General features: G+C 49.6%; 1 protein-coding gene across 1 annotated transcript in view; it reads right to left on the reverse strand.

Annotated features, from left to right (window-relative positions):
* Positions 1–15,000, reverse strand: part of LOC142297106 (uncharacterized) — a 148,428-nt gene that overhangs the window by 133,099 nt on the left and 329 nt on the right. The window lies entirely within an intron of this gene.

The following is a 15,000-nucleotide window of genomic DNA, read 5'->3' on the forward strand; positions in this document are numbered from 1 at the left end:
CCCCAATCCTGACAAAAAAAACAAAAAAAAAAAAAAAAACTAAAAACAGAAATGTAGAACAAATTTATTAAACAAGAAAACCTGAAATATTCCATGGTGATAAGTATTCAGCCCTTTGCTCAGACACTCATATGTAAGTCACATGCTGTACTTTTCCTTGTGACCCTCCTTGAGATGGTTCTGCTCCTTCATTGGGGTCCAGCTGTGTGTAATTACACTGATAGGACGTGATTTGGAAAGGCGCACACCTGTCTATATAAGACCTCACAGCTCACACTGCATGTCACCCCAAATGAGTATCATGAGGTCAAATGAACTGGCCAAGGCACTCAGAGACAGAATTGTGGCAAGGCAGAGATCTGGCCAAGGTTACAAAAAAATTTATGCAGTATTCAAGGTTCCTAAGAGCACAATAGCCTCCATAATCATTAAATGGAAGACATTTGGGACCAGCAGAACTCTCCCTAGACCCGGCCGTCCAGCCAAACTGAGCAATCGTGGGAGAAGAGCCTTGGTGAGAGAGGTAAAGAAGAACCCCAAGATCACTGCGGCTTAGCTCCAGAGATGCAGTAGGGAGATGGGAGATAGGTTAATTTGTAGGTTAATTTGTGGAACTATCACTGCAGCCTCCACCAGTCGGGCCTTTATGGAGAGAGACCCGACGGAAGCCTCTCCTTAGTGCAAGACATACAGTTGTGCTCAAAAGTTTGCATACCCCGGCAGATTTTTTGTTTTCTTGGCCTTTTTCAGATAATATGAATAATGACACACAATCTTTCTTTGAAATCATGGTTAGTGGTCGGGTGAAGCCATTTATTGTCAAACTACTGCGTTTTCTCTTTTTAAAATCATAATGACAACCAAAAACATCCAAATGACACTGATGAAAAGTTCACACACCCCGGTGATTTTGGCTGATAACATGCACAGACAATGACACAAATTCTTAATACCGTGTGTTGCCCCCTCTAATATCAACGACTGCTTGAAGTCTTTTGTCGGTAGTTGTGGATGAGGCTCTTTATTTTTTCAGATGGTGAAGCTGCCCATTCTTCTTGGTCAGATGGTGAAGCTGCCCATTCTTCTTGGCGCCTCCAGTTCCTGCAAATTCTTGGGCTTTCTTGCATGAACTGCGCTTTGCTTCAGTTCTCCTCAGAGTGGCTCAATCATATTGCGATCAGGAGACTGAGATGGCCACTCCAGAACCTTCACTTTGATCTCTTGTAGCCAAGGACAGGTCGACTTGGCCTTGTGTTTTGGATCGTTGTCATCTTGAAACATCCAGGTACGTCCCATGCGCAGCGTCCGGGCTGCTGAGTGCAAATTTGCCTCCAGTATTTGCTGATAATGTGCTGCATTCATCTTTCCTTCAACTTTGACCAAGTTTCTTGTGCCTTTGTAGCTCACACATCCTTAAATCATCAGCGATCCACCTCCGTGCTTTACAGTAGGAATGGTCTTCCTTTCATCATAGGCCTTGTTGACACCTCTCCAAAGGTAACGTTAGGGTTGTGGCCAAAAAGTTCAATTTTGTTCTCATCACTCCAAATTACCTTGTTCCAGAAGTTTGGTGGCTCGGCTCTGGGCTGTTTGGAGGCTTGTAGGTGAGCTACTTTGTGAAATTTGCGCAGTAATGGCTTTCTTCCGGCGACTTGACCATGGAGACAATTTTTCTTCAAGTGCCTCCTTATTGTACATCTTGAAGCAGCCGCACCACTAGTTTTCAGTGAGTCCTGGATTTCAGCTGATGTTACTTGTGGGTTTTTCTTTGCATCCTGAACAATTTTCCTGGCAGTTGTGGCCGAAATGTTTGTTGATCTACCTGATCGTGGTTTGGTTTTTACAGCGCCCCTGATTTTCAATTTGTTAATCACAGTTTGATCACTGCTGACTGACATTATCAATTCCTTGGATATCTTTTTGTATCCCTTTCCTGTTTTATACAGTTCAACTATCTTTTCCCGTAGACACCTTGACAATTCTTTTGCTTTCCCCTATGGACTCACAATCTAGAAAGGTCAGTGGCTGGATGAGAGATGCAAGAGTCTGTCTGGACCCCAGAAAGTCACTCAGCTTTTATGCACACACTGGTTACAAGCGCACAGGTCACAGGTGAGGAGGTCACCTTTATTAGCATTCACACCCATTGTATCAACTTCTGTGCATGTTATCAGGCCACAATCACCGGGGTGTGAGAACTTTTCATCAGGGTCATTTGGATGTTTTTGGTTGTCATTATGATTTAAAAAGAGAAAAACACAGTAGATGACAATAAATGGTTTCACCCGACTGCTAATCATGATGGAAAAAAAAGATTGTGTGTTATCCTTCATATTCTCTGAAAAAAAAAAAAAAAGCCAAGAAAGCAAAAAAAAAAAACAAAAAACTGCCAGGGTGTGTAAACGTTTGAGCACAACTGTATGAAAGCTGCATAGAGTTTGAAAAACAAAAAAAAACAACACAACAACAACACATGAAGGACTCCCAGACTATGAAAAATAAGATTCTCGGGTCTGATGAGACAAAGATAGAACTTTCTAGTGATAATTCTAAGCAGTATGTGTGGAAAAAACCAGGCACTGCTCATCACCTGCCCAATACAATCACCACAGTGAAGCATGGTGGTGGAAGAATCATGCTATGGGGCAGGGACAGGACGACTGGTTGCAATTGAAAGAAAGATGAATGCGGCCAAGTACAGAGAGATCCTGGAAAAAAAAAAAATCCTCTAGAGCGCTCTGGACCTCAGACTCAGCCGAAGGTTCACCTTCCAATAAGACAATGACCCTAAGCACACAGCTAAAATAACAAAGGAGTGGCTACAGAACAACTCTGTGACCATTCCTGACCGGCCCAGCCAGAGCCCTGACCTAAACCCAATTGAGAATCTCTGGAGAGACCTGAAAAATGGCGTCCACCAACGTTCACCATCCAACATGACGGAACTGGAGAGGATCTGCAAGGAATAACGGCCGAGGATCCCCAAATCCAGGATCCCAAGAAGACTCATGGCTGTACTAGCTCAAAAGGGAGGGTGCTTCTACTCAATACTGAGGAAAGGGGCTGAATACTTATGCCCATGTGATATACTGAGCAAAGGGGCTAAATACTTATGATCATGTGATATTTCAGTTTTTCTTATTTAATAAATTTGCAAACATTTCTGTTTTTTTCTGTCAAGATGGGGGATGGGGGCAGAGTGCACATTACGGAGGAAAAAAAAAAAATGGATCAAATGGCTGCAATGAAACAAAAAAGTGAAAAATCTAAAAAGGGTGTGAATACTTTCCGTACCCACTGGACGTAACCTCTCAGTGAGTGACTATAACTCAGAAGAAACCATTCATGGCGCGGTGTATCAGATCTGTGATAGTATGAAAACCCAGAGAAACTTGCAGTCCCTATAAATTGATGTAATCCTGCACCCCCTTTTTAACATACTTTTTACAATACACGGAAAGGTTATCAAAATTAGGTCTATTTACTCTAGAAAAGAGAAGACTTAGGGGAGACCTAATAAATATGTACAAATATATCAGAGGGCCATATAGAGATCTCTCCCATGATCTGTTTGTACAAAGGACTATGACAAGAACAAGGGGCATTCTTTTCGATTGGAGGAAAGAAAATTCCTACATCAGCATAGAAGAGGGTTCTTCACGGTAAGAGCAGTGAGGCTCTGGACTCTCTTCCTGAGGAAGTGGTGATGGCCACTCACTGAATGAATGTAGAGAGGAATGGAGGCTTTTCTTGATAGCAAAAGTATAGAAGGTTATAAATAGCATAATCTTACAGGTAGATAGAAGAGCGACCAAGATTATTAGAGGAATGGGGGGGCTGCAACACCAAGACAGGTTATTACACTTGGGGTTATTTAGTTTGGAAAAACGAAGGCTTAGGGGGGGATGTAATCACAATGAATAAATATATGAGGGGACAGTACAGAGACCTTTCCAAAGATCTCTTTACACCTAGGCCTGCGACTGGAACAGGGGGCATCCGCTACGTCTTGAGGAAAGAAGGTTTAATCATAATCACAGACGAGGATTCTTTACTGTACGAGCAGTGAGACTATGGAACTCTCTGCCGCATGATGTTGTAATGAGGGATTCACTAGTAAAATTTAAGCAGAGCCTGATCGCATTCTTGAAAAATATAATATTACCAGTTATGTATATTGGATTTTATGACAGGGTGTTGATCCAGGGAACTAGTCTGATTGCCGGATGTGGACCGAAGGAAGGACATTTTTTCCCCATTGAAGCTTATTTGACACATTGGGGTTTTTTTGCCTTCCTCTGGATCAACATGTTAGGCTACGGTTGAACTAGATGGACTAGAGTCTCCCCTTCAACCTTAAAAAACTATGATACTATGAACATTTCTGCCTTATGCAGGACTGATGGGATAGTCAAATGTGTACGTATAAAATTATATATATATATATATATATATATATATATATATATATATATATATAAAAAAAAAAAAGCATCTAAGTGGTTAGAGGCAGGTAGAAAATAATATGGGACAGACCTGCAGACATTGTGGTCAACAGGAACCCTGAGCTAACTATTGTGTGTCCTGCGTCTCCCCACGCCCAGGTATATCGTATATCGCCCAAGATGTGGCCCTCCTGAGGGAAAGAGGCAAGTCCTGTACATTATATACCTCCTAGGATAGAACATTACCTGCAGGCACAAGATCCGCCCACCAGCGGTCCTGGTGTCTGTGATTGGTTCCAGTCGGACGCGCCCCCCAGCCTGTGTGGCAGCGTGTCTAACTGCCTGCAATCACAGACCCTGTCTGCATGTCATTATCACGGTATAAAAGTAAACTGGTGAAGGGACCCCCATATTATGATACCCAGCACAGATAACGCATACAGCCACCCCCACAGCAGTGCTCTTATATTGGCTGCGTATCAATTTATTTATTTATTTATTTTTTTAAAGCCATGAGCGGTTTATCTGATTATTAATTATTATTAAAATAAATTATTTTAAAAAAAAACAAGTGTGTAGTTCCTGCCCCCTCCCCATTTTGATACCCAGCCAGGATAAAGGCCGACAGCTGGTATTCTCAAACTGGGGAGACCCATGGTGATTGGGCCCCCCGGCCTAAAAATAGCAGCCTGCAGCTGCCCAGGATTGTCATATTCATTAGATGTGACATTCCAGCACTTAACCCGGCTCTTCCTGATTGCACTGCTGTGGTGGCAATCGGGGTACTAAGTAGGTAATGACAGCTCACTGCTGCCACCAAGTCCCAGATTAGTAAAGGCAGAGTCTATGAGACCCGCTATTACTAATCTGTAAGTGAAAAGAAAAAAAACAAAACAAAAACCACCACCTCTCACTACTTTATTAGCCTCAAAAACACTCATTTCCAATGTAATCCACAGGAGGTCCAATCACGATTTCAGCTCTCCTACCTCTGAATTGACATGGGGCAGCCATATAGAACATGGCCGCCCGCTGTGAGCTTCAGGCAAAGAATGAATGAGCTGCATGATGCAGCATTGACGTCACTCAGGTTATTTGTGGTCACAGCTGAAGGTCCCACGGTCCTGACCTCAGCAAAGGCGAGGTCATGGCATCTCCTGGCAGAAAACTGCATTTTTATTTTGCCAAAGAGATGCAGATTTGGTGCTTAAATGTAAACAGCAAATTCCTGCACCCAATCTGCTGGCAAAAAAAATGCATTACTACCACATGACCACATGCAGCATGATGCGATTTTTTTGCCAGGAGGTGTAGATTCGCTGTATGAATATGGTGTAAAAATTTAATCACCAAATTTACAACCCAAAAATGCAAATAAAAAAAGGTTTTGATGCCACTGCAGTGTAGTTTTCTGCCAGGGGAGTGCAAATTGATGCGGAAGTGTCTGCACCACATTTCAGCACCAAATTTCCACCTCGTGGCAGAAAACTACACCGAAATGGTGTGAAAAACGATTTTTTTTTGCATTTTTGAGCCAAAAGATGCAAATTTGGTAATTAAATGTTTAAACTATATTCATACACCCAATCTTCACCTCCTGGCAAAAAAGTCATGTCACTATGGCATCATAACGCATGGTGTTTTGATGTGGGTTTTTTTTTACCAGGAGATGTAGATTGGGTGCAGGAAAATGCTGTTGAAATTTCAGCAGCAAATCAGCATCTCTTGAGGCTAATAAGCAGCCCTGGAAGAAGAGTGAGAGGCCTGAAGAGAGAGCCGCGCTGGAGACTTGCTAAGTATAGCACACATGGTTTATTTATTTATTTTTTTTTTAACTGAAGATTTCCTACAGTGGTGTGTACTACTCCCTTCAGAGGAGAGCACAAACAGGCTGTAACCAGAGTAGAAAGAGAAGTGTGAGGCCGCGTTGCACAACTGAGGAGAGCACAAACAGGCTGTAACCAGAGTAGAGAGAAGTGGAGGCCGCGCTGCACAACTGAGGAGAGCACAAACAGGCTGTAACCAGAGTAGAGAGAAGTGAGGCCGCGCTGCACAACTGAGGAGAGCACAAACAGGCTGTAACCGGAGTAAAGAGAAGTGAAGGCCGCGCTGCACAACTGAGGAGAGCACAAACAGGCTGTAACCAGAGTAGAGAGAAGTGGAGGCCGCGCTGCACAACTGAGGAGAGCACAAACAGGCTGTAACCAGAGTAGAGAGAAGTGGAGGCCGCGCTGCACAACTGAGGAGAGCACAAACAGGCTGTAACCAGAGTAGAAAGAGAAGTGTGAGGCCGCGCTGCACAACTGAGGAGAGCACAAACAGGCTGTAACCAGAGTAGAGAGAAGTGGAGGCCGCGCTGCACAACTGAGGAGAGCACAAACAGGCTGTAACCGGAGTAGAGAGAAGTGGAGGCCGCGCTGCACAACTGAGGAGAGCACAAACAGGCTGTAACCGGAATAGAGAGAAGTGGAGGCCGCGCTGCACAACTGAGGAGGGCACAAACAGGCTGTAACCGGAGTAGAGAGAAGTGGAGGCCGCGCTGCAAAACTGAGGAGAGCACAAACAGGCTGTAACCAGAGTAGAGAGAAGTGGAGGCCGCGCTGCACAACTGAGGAGAGCACAAACAGGGCTGTAACCGGAGTAGAGAGAAGTGGAGGCCGCGCTGCACAACTGAGGAGAGCACAAACAGGCTGTAACCGGAGTAGAGAGAAGTGGAGGCCGCGCTGCACAACTGAGGAGAGCACAAACAGGCTGTAACCAGAGTAGAGAGAAGTGGAGGCCGCGCTGCACAACTGAGCAACAAGACAAGTGCATTACAGTCTCTAGTGTGAGAAATCCACGCCTCACAGGTCCTCAACTGGCAGCTTCATTACATAGTACCCGCAAAACACCAGTGTCACCGTCCACAGTGAAGAGGCGACTGCGGGATGCCGGCCTTCAGGGCAGAGGGGCAAAGAAAAAGCCATATCTGAGACTGGATAATAAAAGATTAATATGGGCGAAATAACACAGACATTGGACAGAGGAAGATTGGAAAAAAGTGTTATGGACGGACGAATCAAAGTGTGAGGTGGTTTGGATCACACAGAAGAACATTTGTAAGAAGGAGACCTACTGAAAAGATGCTGGAAAAGTGCCTGACGCCCTCTGTCAAGCATGGTGGAGGTCATGTGATGGTCTGGGGTTGCCTTGGTGTTGGTAAAGTGGGAGATTTGTACAAGTTTAAAGGGATATTGAATAAGGCTATCACTCCATTTTGCAACGCCATGCCATACCCTGTGGACAGCGCTTGACTGGAGCCAGTTTCATCCTACAACAGGACAATGACCCAAAGCCACCTCCAAATTGTGCATGAGCTATTTAGGGAAGAAGCCGGCAGCTGGTATCTATCTGTAATGGAGGGGCCCAGTCACCAGACCTCAACCCTATAGAGCTGTTGTGGGAGCAGCTTGACCGTATGGTGCCAAAAAGTGCCCATCAGAGACAATCCAACCTGTGGGATGGGGGGGGGGGGGGGGAGCATGGGGGGAAATATCTCCAGATTATCTCCGCAAATTAACAGCTACAATGCAAAGGTCTGCAAAGCTGGAATTGTGCAAAGGAGCGATCTGTGCCGAAAGCCAAGTGTGAAGAGAAGTTATTATTTCACGTAAAAATCATTATTTCTCCCCTCGTCACGGTCCTGGACGAGATTCTCTATTCATTATACAGCTCATCTGAGAAATACATAGAGGATATTCATGGAAAAGACAAAATTGTCTGGAGGAGAACAAACTTCTCAACTGTAGTGTACATGTGAGCGGGGTGTGTACGCTTCTCTATAGATGTGAGCGGGGTGTGTACGCTCCTCTATAGATGTGAGCGGGGTGTGTACGCTCCTCTATAGATGTGAGCGGGGTGTGTACTCTGCTCTATAGATGTGAGCGGGGTGTGTACTCTCCTCTATAGATGTGAGCGGGGTGTGGACGCTCCTCTATAGATGTGAGCGGGGTGTGGACGCTCCTCTATAGATGTGAGCGGGGTGTGTACGCTCCTCTATAGATGTGAGCGGGGGTGTGTACGCTCCTCTATAGATGTGAGCGGGGTGTGTACGCTCCTCTATAGATGTGAGCGGGGTGTGTACGCTCCTCTATAGATGTGAGCGGGGTGGTGTACGCTCCTCTATAGATGTGAGCGGGGTGTGTACGCTCCTCTATAGATGTGAGCGGGGTGTGTACCCTCCTCTATAGATGTGAGCGGGGTGTGTACGCTCCTCTATAGATGTGAGCGGGGTGTGGACGCTCCTCTATAGATGTGAGCGGGTGTGGACGCTCCTCTATAGATGTGAGCGGGGTGTGGACGCTCCTCTATAGATGTGAGCGGGGGTTGTGGACGCTCCTCTATAGATGTGAGCGGGGTGTGGACGCTCCTCTATAGATGTGAGCGGGGTGTGGACGCTCCTCTATAGATGTGAGCGGGGTGTGTACGCTCCTCTATAGATGTGAGCGGGGTGTGTACGCTCCTCTATAGATGTGAGCGGGGTGTGGACGCTCCTCTATAGATGTGAGCGGGGTGTGGACGCTCCTCTATAGATGTGAGCGGGGTGTGTACGCTCCTCTATAGATGTGAGCGGGGTGTGTACGCTCCTCTATAGATGTGAGCGGGGTGTGTACGCTCCTCTATAGATGTGAGCGGGGTGTGTACGCTCCTCTATAGATGTGAGCGGGGTGTGTACGCTCCTCTATAGATGTGAGCGGGGTGTGTACGCTCCTCTATAGATGTGAGCGGGGTGTGTACGCTCCTCTATAGATGTGAGCGGGGTGTGTACGCTCCTCTATAGATGTGAGCGGGGTGTGTACGCTCCTCTATAGATGTGAGCGGGGTGTGTACGCTCCTCTATAGATGTGAGCGGGGTGTGTACGCTCCTCTATAGATGTGAGCGGGGTGTGTACGCTCCTCTATAGATGTGAGCGGGGTGTGTACGCTCCTCTATAGATGTGAGCGGGGTGTGTACGCTCCTCTATAGATGTGAGCGGGGTGTGTACGCTCCTCTATAGATGTGAGCGGGGTGTGTACGCTCCTCTATAGATGTGAGCGGGGTGTGTACGCTCCTCTATAGATGTGAGCGGGGTGTGTACGCTCCTCTATAGATGTGAGCGGGGTGTGTACGCTCCTCTATAGATGTGAGCGGGGTGTGTACGCTCCTCTATAGATGTGAGCGGGGGTGTGTACGCTCCTCTATAGATGTGAGCGGGGTGTGTCCGCTCCTCTATAGATGTGAGCGGGGTGTGTCCGCTCCTCTATAGATGTGAGCGGGTGTGTCCGCTCCTCTATAGATGTGAGCGGGGTGTGTCCGCTCCTCTATAGATGTGAGCGGGGTGTGTCCGCTCCTCTATAGATGTGAGCGGGGTGTGTCCGCTCCTCTATAGATGTGAGCGGGGTGTGTCCGCTCCTCTATAGATGTGAGCGGGGTGTGTCCGCTCCTCTATAGATGTGAGCGGGGTGTGTCCCGCTCCTCTATAGATGTGAGCGGGGTGTGTCCGCTCCTCTATAGATGTGAGCGGGGTGTGTCCGCTCCTCTATAGATGTGAGCGGGGTGTGTACGCTCCTCTATAGATGTGAGCGGGGTGTGTGCGCTCCTCTATAGATGTGAGCGGGGTGGTGTGCGCTCCTCTATAGATGTGAGCGGGGTGTGTCCGCTCCTCTATAGATGTGAGCGGGGGTGTGTCCGCTCCTCTATAGATGTGAGCGGGGTGTGTACGCTCCTCTATAGATGTGAGCGGGGTGTGTCCGCTCCTCTATAGATGTGAGCGGGGTGTGTCCGCTCCTCTATAGATGTGAGAGGGGTGTGTACGCTCCTCTATAGATGTGAGCGGGGTGTGTCCGCTCCTCTATAGATGTGAGCGGGGTGTGTCCGCTCCTCTATAGATGTGAGCGGGGTGTGTCCGCTCCTCTATAGATGTGAGCGGGGGTGTGTCCGCTCCTCTATAGATGTGAGCGGGGTGTGTCCGCTCCTCTATAGATGTGAGCGGGGTGTGTCCGCTCCTCTATAGATGTGAGCGGGGGTGTGTCCGCTCCTCTATAGATGTGAGCGGGGTGTGTACGCTCCTCTATAGATGTGAGCGGGGGTGTGTACGCTCCTCTATAGATGTGAGCGGGGTGTGTACGCTCCTCTATAGATGTGAGCGGGGTGTGTCCGCTCCTCTATAGATGTGAGCGGGGTGTGTCCCGCTCCTCTATAGATGTGAGCGGGGTGTGTACGCTCCTCTATAGATGTGAGCGGGGTGTGTCCGCTCCTCTATAGATGTGAGCGGGGTGTGGACGCTCCTCTATAGATGTGAGCGGGGTGTGGACGCTCCTCTATAGATGTGAGCGGGGTGTGGACGCTCCTCTATAGATGTGAGCGGGGTGTGTACGCTCCTCTATAGATGTGAGCGGGGTGTGTACGCTCCTCTATAGATGTGAGCGGGGTGTGTACGCTCCTCTATAGATGTGAGCGGGGTGTGTACGCTCCTCTATAGATGTGAGCGGGGTCTGTACACTCCTCTATAGATGTGAGCGGGGTGTGTCCGCTCCTCTATAGATGTGAGCGGGGTGTGTCCGCTCCTCTATAGATGTGAGCGGGGTGTGTACGCTCCTCTATAGATGTGAGCGGGGTGTGTACGCTCCTCTATAGATGTGAGCGGGGTGTGTACGCTCCTCTATAGATGTGAGCGGGGTGTGTACGCTCCTCTATAGATGTGAGCGGGGTCTATACACTCCTCTATAGATGTGAGCGGGGTGTGTCCGCTCCTCTATAGATGTGAGCGGGGTGTGTACGCTCCTCTATAGATGTGAGCGGGGGTGTGTACGCTCCTCTATAGATGTGAGCGGGGTGTGGACGCTCCTCTATAGATGTGAGCGGGGTGTGTACACTCCTCTATAGATGTGAGCGGGGTGTGTACGCTCCTCTATAGATGTGAGCGGGGTGTGTACACTCCTCTATAGATGTGAGCGGGGTGTGTCCGCTCCTCTATAGATGTGAGCGGGGTGTATACACTCCTCTATAGATGTGAGCGGGGTGTGTACGCTCCTCTATAGATGTGAGCGGGGTGTGGACGCTCCTCTATAGATGTGAGCGGGGGTGTGTCCGCTCCTCTATAGATGTGAGCGGGGTGTGTACGCTCCTCTATAGATGTGAGCGGGGTGTGTCCGCTCCTCTATAGATGTGAGCGGGGTGTGTACGCTCCTCTATAGATGTGAGCGGGGTGTGTCCGCTCCTCTATAGATGTGAGCGGGGTGTGTACGCTCCTCTATAGATGTGAGCGGGGTGTGTCCCGCTCCTCTATAGATGTGAGCGGGGGTGTGGTACGCTCCTCTATAGATGTGAGCGGGGTGTGTACACTCCTCTATAGATGTGAGCGGGGTGTTGTACGCTCCTCTATAGATGTGAGCGGGGTGTGTACGCTCCTCTATAGATGTGAGCGGGGTGTGTACGCTCCTCTATAGATGTGAGCGGGGTGTGTACGCTCCTCTATAGATGTGAGCGGGGTGTGTACGCTCCTCTATAGATGTGAGCGGGGTGTGTACGCTCCTCTATAGATGTGAGCGGGGTGTGTACGCTCCTCTATAGATGTGAGCGGGGTGTGTACGCTCCTCTATAGATGTGAGCGGGGGTGTGTCCGCTCCTCTATAGATGTGAGCGGGGTGTGTCCGCTCCTCTATAGATGTGAGCGGGGTGTGTACGCTCCTCTATAGATGTGAGCGGGGGTGTGTCCGCTCCTCTATAGATGTGAGCGGGGTGTGTCCGCTCCTCTATAGATGTGAGCGGGGTGTGTACGCTCCTCTATAGATGTGAGCGGGGTGTGTACGCTCCTCTATAGATGTGAGCGGGGTGTGTACGCTCCTCTATAGATGTGAGCGGGGTGTGTACGCTCCTCTATAGATGTGAGCGGGGTGTGTACGCTCCTCTATAGATGTGAGCGGGGTGTGTCCGCTCCTCTATAGATGTGAGCGGGGTGTGTACACTCCTCTATAGATGTGAGCGGGGTGTGTACGCTCCTCTATAGATGTGAGCGGGGTGTGTACGCTCCTCTATAGATGTGAGCGGGGTGTGTACGCTCCTCTATAGATGTGAGCGGGGTGTGTACATTCCTCTATAGATGTGAGCGGGGTTGTGTACGCTCCTCTATAGATGTGAGCGGGGTGTGTACGCTCCTCTATAGATGTGAGCGGGGTGTGTACGCTCCTCTATAGATGTGAGCGGGGGTGTGTACACTCCTCTATAGATGTGAGCGGGGTGTGGACGCTCCTCTATAGATGTGAGCGGGGTGTGTACGCTCCTCTATAGATGTGAGCGGGGTGTGTCCGCTCCTCTATAGATGTGAGCGGGGTGTGTCCGCTCCTCTATAGATGTGAGCGGGGTGTGTACCCTCCTCTATAGATGTGAGCGGGGTGTGTACGCTCCTCTATAGATGTGAGCGGGGTGTGTACGCTCCTCTATAGATGTGAGCGGGGGTGTGTCCGCTCCTCTATAGATGTGAGCGGGGTGTGTACCCTCCTCTATAGATGTGAGCGGGGTGTGTACGCTCCTCTATAGATGTGAGCGGGGTGTGTACGCTCCTCTATAGATGTGAGCGGGGTGTGTACGCTCCTCCATAGATGTGAGCGGGGTGTGGACGCTCCTCTATAGATGTGAGCGGGGTGTGTACCCTCCTCTATAGATGTGAGCGGGGTGTGTACGCTCCTCTATAGATGTGAGCGGGGTGTGTCCGCTCCTCTATAGATGTGAGCGGGGTGTGTACGCTCCTCTATAGATGTGAGCGGGGTGTGTACCCTCCTCTATAGATGTGAGCGGGGTGTGTACGCTCCTCTATAGATGTGAGCGGGGTGTGTCGCTCCTCTATAGATGTGAGCGGGGTGTGTCCGCTCCTCTATAGATGTGAGCGGGGTGTGTACCCTCCTCTATAGATGTGAGCGGGGTGTGTACGCTCCTCTATAGATGTGAGCGGGGTGTGTACGCTCCTCTATAGATGTGAGCGGGGGTGTGTACGCTCCTCCATAGATGTGAGCGGGGTGTGGACGCTCCTCTATAGATGTGAGCGGGGTGTGTACCCTCCTCTATAGATGTGAGCGGGGTGTGTACGCTCCTCTATAGATGTGAGCGGGGTGTGTCCGCTCCTCTATAGATGTGAGCGGGGTGTGTACGCTCCTCTATAGATGTGAGCGGGGTGTGTACGCTCCTCTATAGATGTGAGCGGGGTGTGTACGCTCCTCTATAGATGTGAGCGGGGTGTGTACGCTCCTCTATAGATGTGAGCGGGGTGTGGACGCTCCTCTATAGATGTGAGCGGGGTGTGTACGCTCCTCTATAGATGTGAGCGGGGTGTGTACCCTCCTCTATAGATGTGAGCGGGGTGTGTCCGCTCCTCTATAGATGTGAGCGGGGTGTGTCCGCTCCTCTATAGATGTGAGCGGGGTGTGTACGCTCCTCTATAGATGTGAGCGGGGTGTGTACGCTCCTCTATAGATGTGAGCGGGGTGTGTCCGCTCCTCTATAGATGTGAGCGGGGTGTGTACGCTCCTCTATAGATGTGAGCGGGGTGTGTACGCTCCTCTATAGATGTGAGCGGGGGTGTGTCCGCTCCTCTATAGATGTGAGCGGGGTGTGTACGCTCCTCTATAGATGTGAGCGGGGTGTGTACGCTCCTCTATAGATGTGAGCGGGGTGTGTACGCTCCTCTATAGATGTGAGCGGGGTGTGTCCGCTCCTCTATAGATGTGAGCGGGGTGTGTACGCTCCTCTATAGATGTGAGCGGGGTGTGTCCGCTCCTCTATAGATGTGAGCGGGGTGTGTACACTCCTCTATAGATGTGAGCGGGGTGTGTCCGCTCCTCTATAGATGTGAGCGGGGTGTGTACGCTCCTCTATAGATGTGAGCGGGGTGTGTCCGCTCCTCTATAGATGTGAGCGGGGTGTGTACACTCCTCTATAGATGTGAGCGGGGTGTGTACACTCCTCTATAGATGTGAGCGGGGTGTGTACGCTCCTCTATAGATGTGAGCGGGGTGTGTACGCTCCTCTATAGATGTGAGCGGGGTGTGTCCGCTCCTCTATAGATGTGAGCGGGGTGTGTACGCTCCTCTATAGATGTGAGCGGGGTGTGTACGCTCCTCTATAGATGTGAGCGGGGTGTGTCCGCTCCTCTATAGATGTGAGCGGGGTGTGTACGCTCCTCTATAGATGTGAGCGGGGTGTGTACGCTCCTCTATAGATGTGAGCGGGGTGTGTCCGCTCCTCTATAGATGTGAGCGGGGTGTGTACGCTCCTCTATAGATGTGAGCGGGGTTGTGTACGCTCCTCTATAGATGTGAGCGGGGTGTGTACGCTCCTCTATAGATGTGAGCGGGGTGTGTACGCTCCTCTATAGATGTGAGCGGGGTGTGTACGCTCCTCTATAGATGTGAGCGGGGTGTGTCCGCTCCTCTATAGATGTGAGCGGGGTGTGTCCGCTCCTCTATAGATGTGAGCGGGGTGTGTCCGCTCCTCTATAGATGTGAGCGGGGTTGTGTACGCTCCTCTATAGATGTGAGCGGG

Source organism: Anomaloglossus baeobatrachus, chromosome 3 (genome assembly GCF_048569485.1).
Source record: "Anomaloglossus baeobatrachus isolate aAnoBae1 chromosome 3, aAnoBae1.hap1, whole genome shotgun sequence".
NCBI lineage: Eukaryota > Metazoa > Chordata > Amphibia > Anura > Aromobatidae > Anomaloglossus > Anomaloglossus baeobatrachus.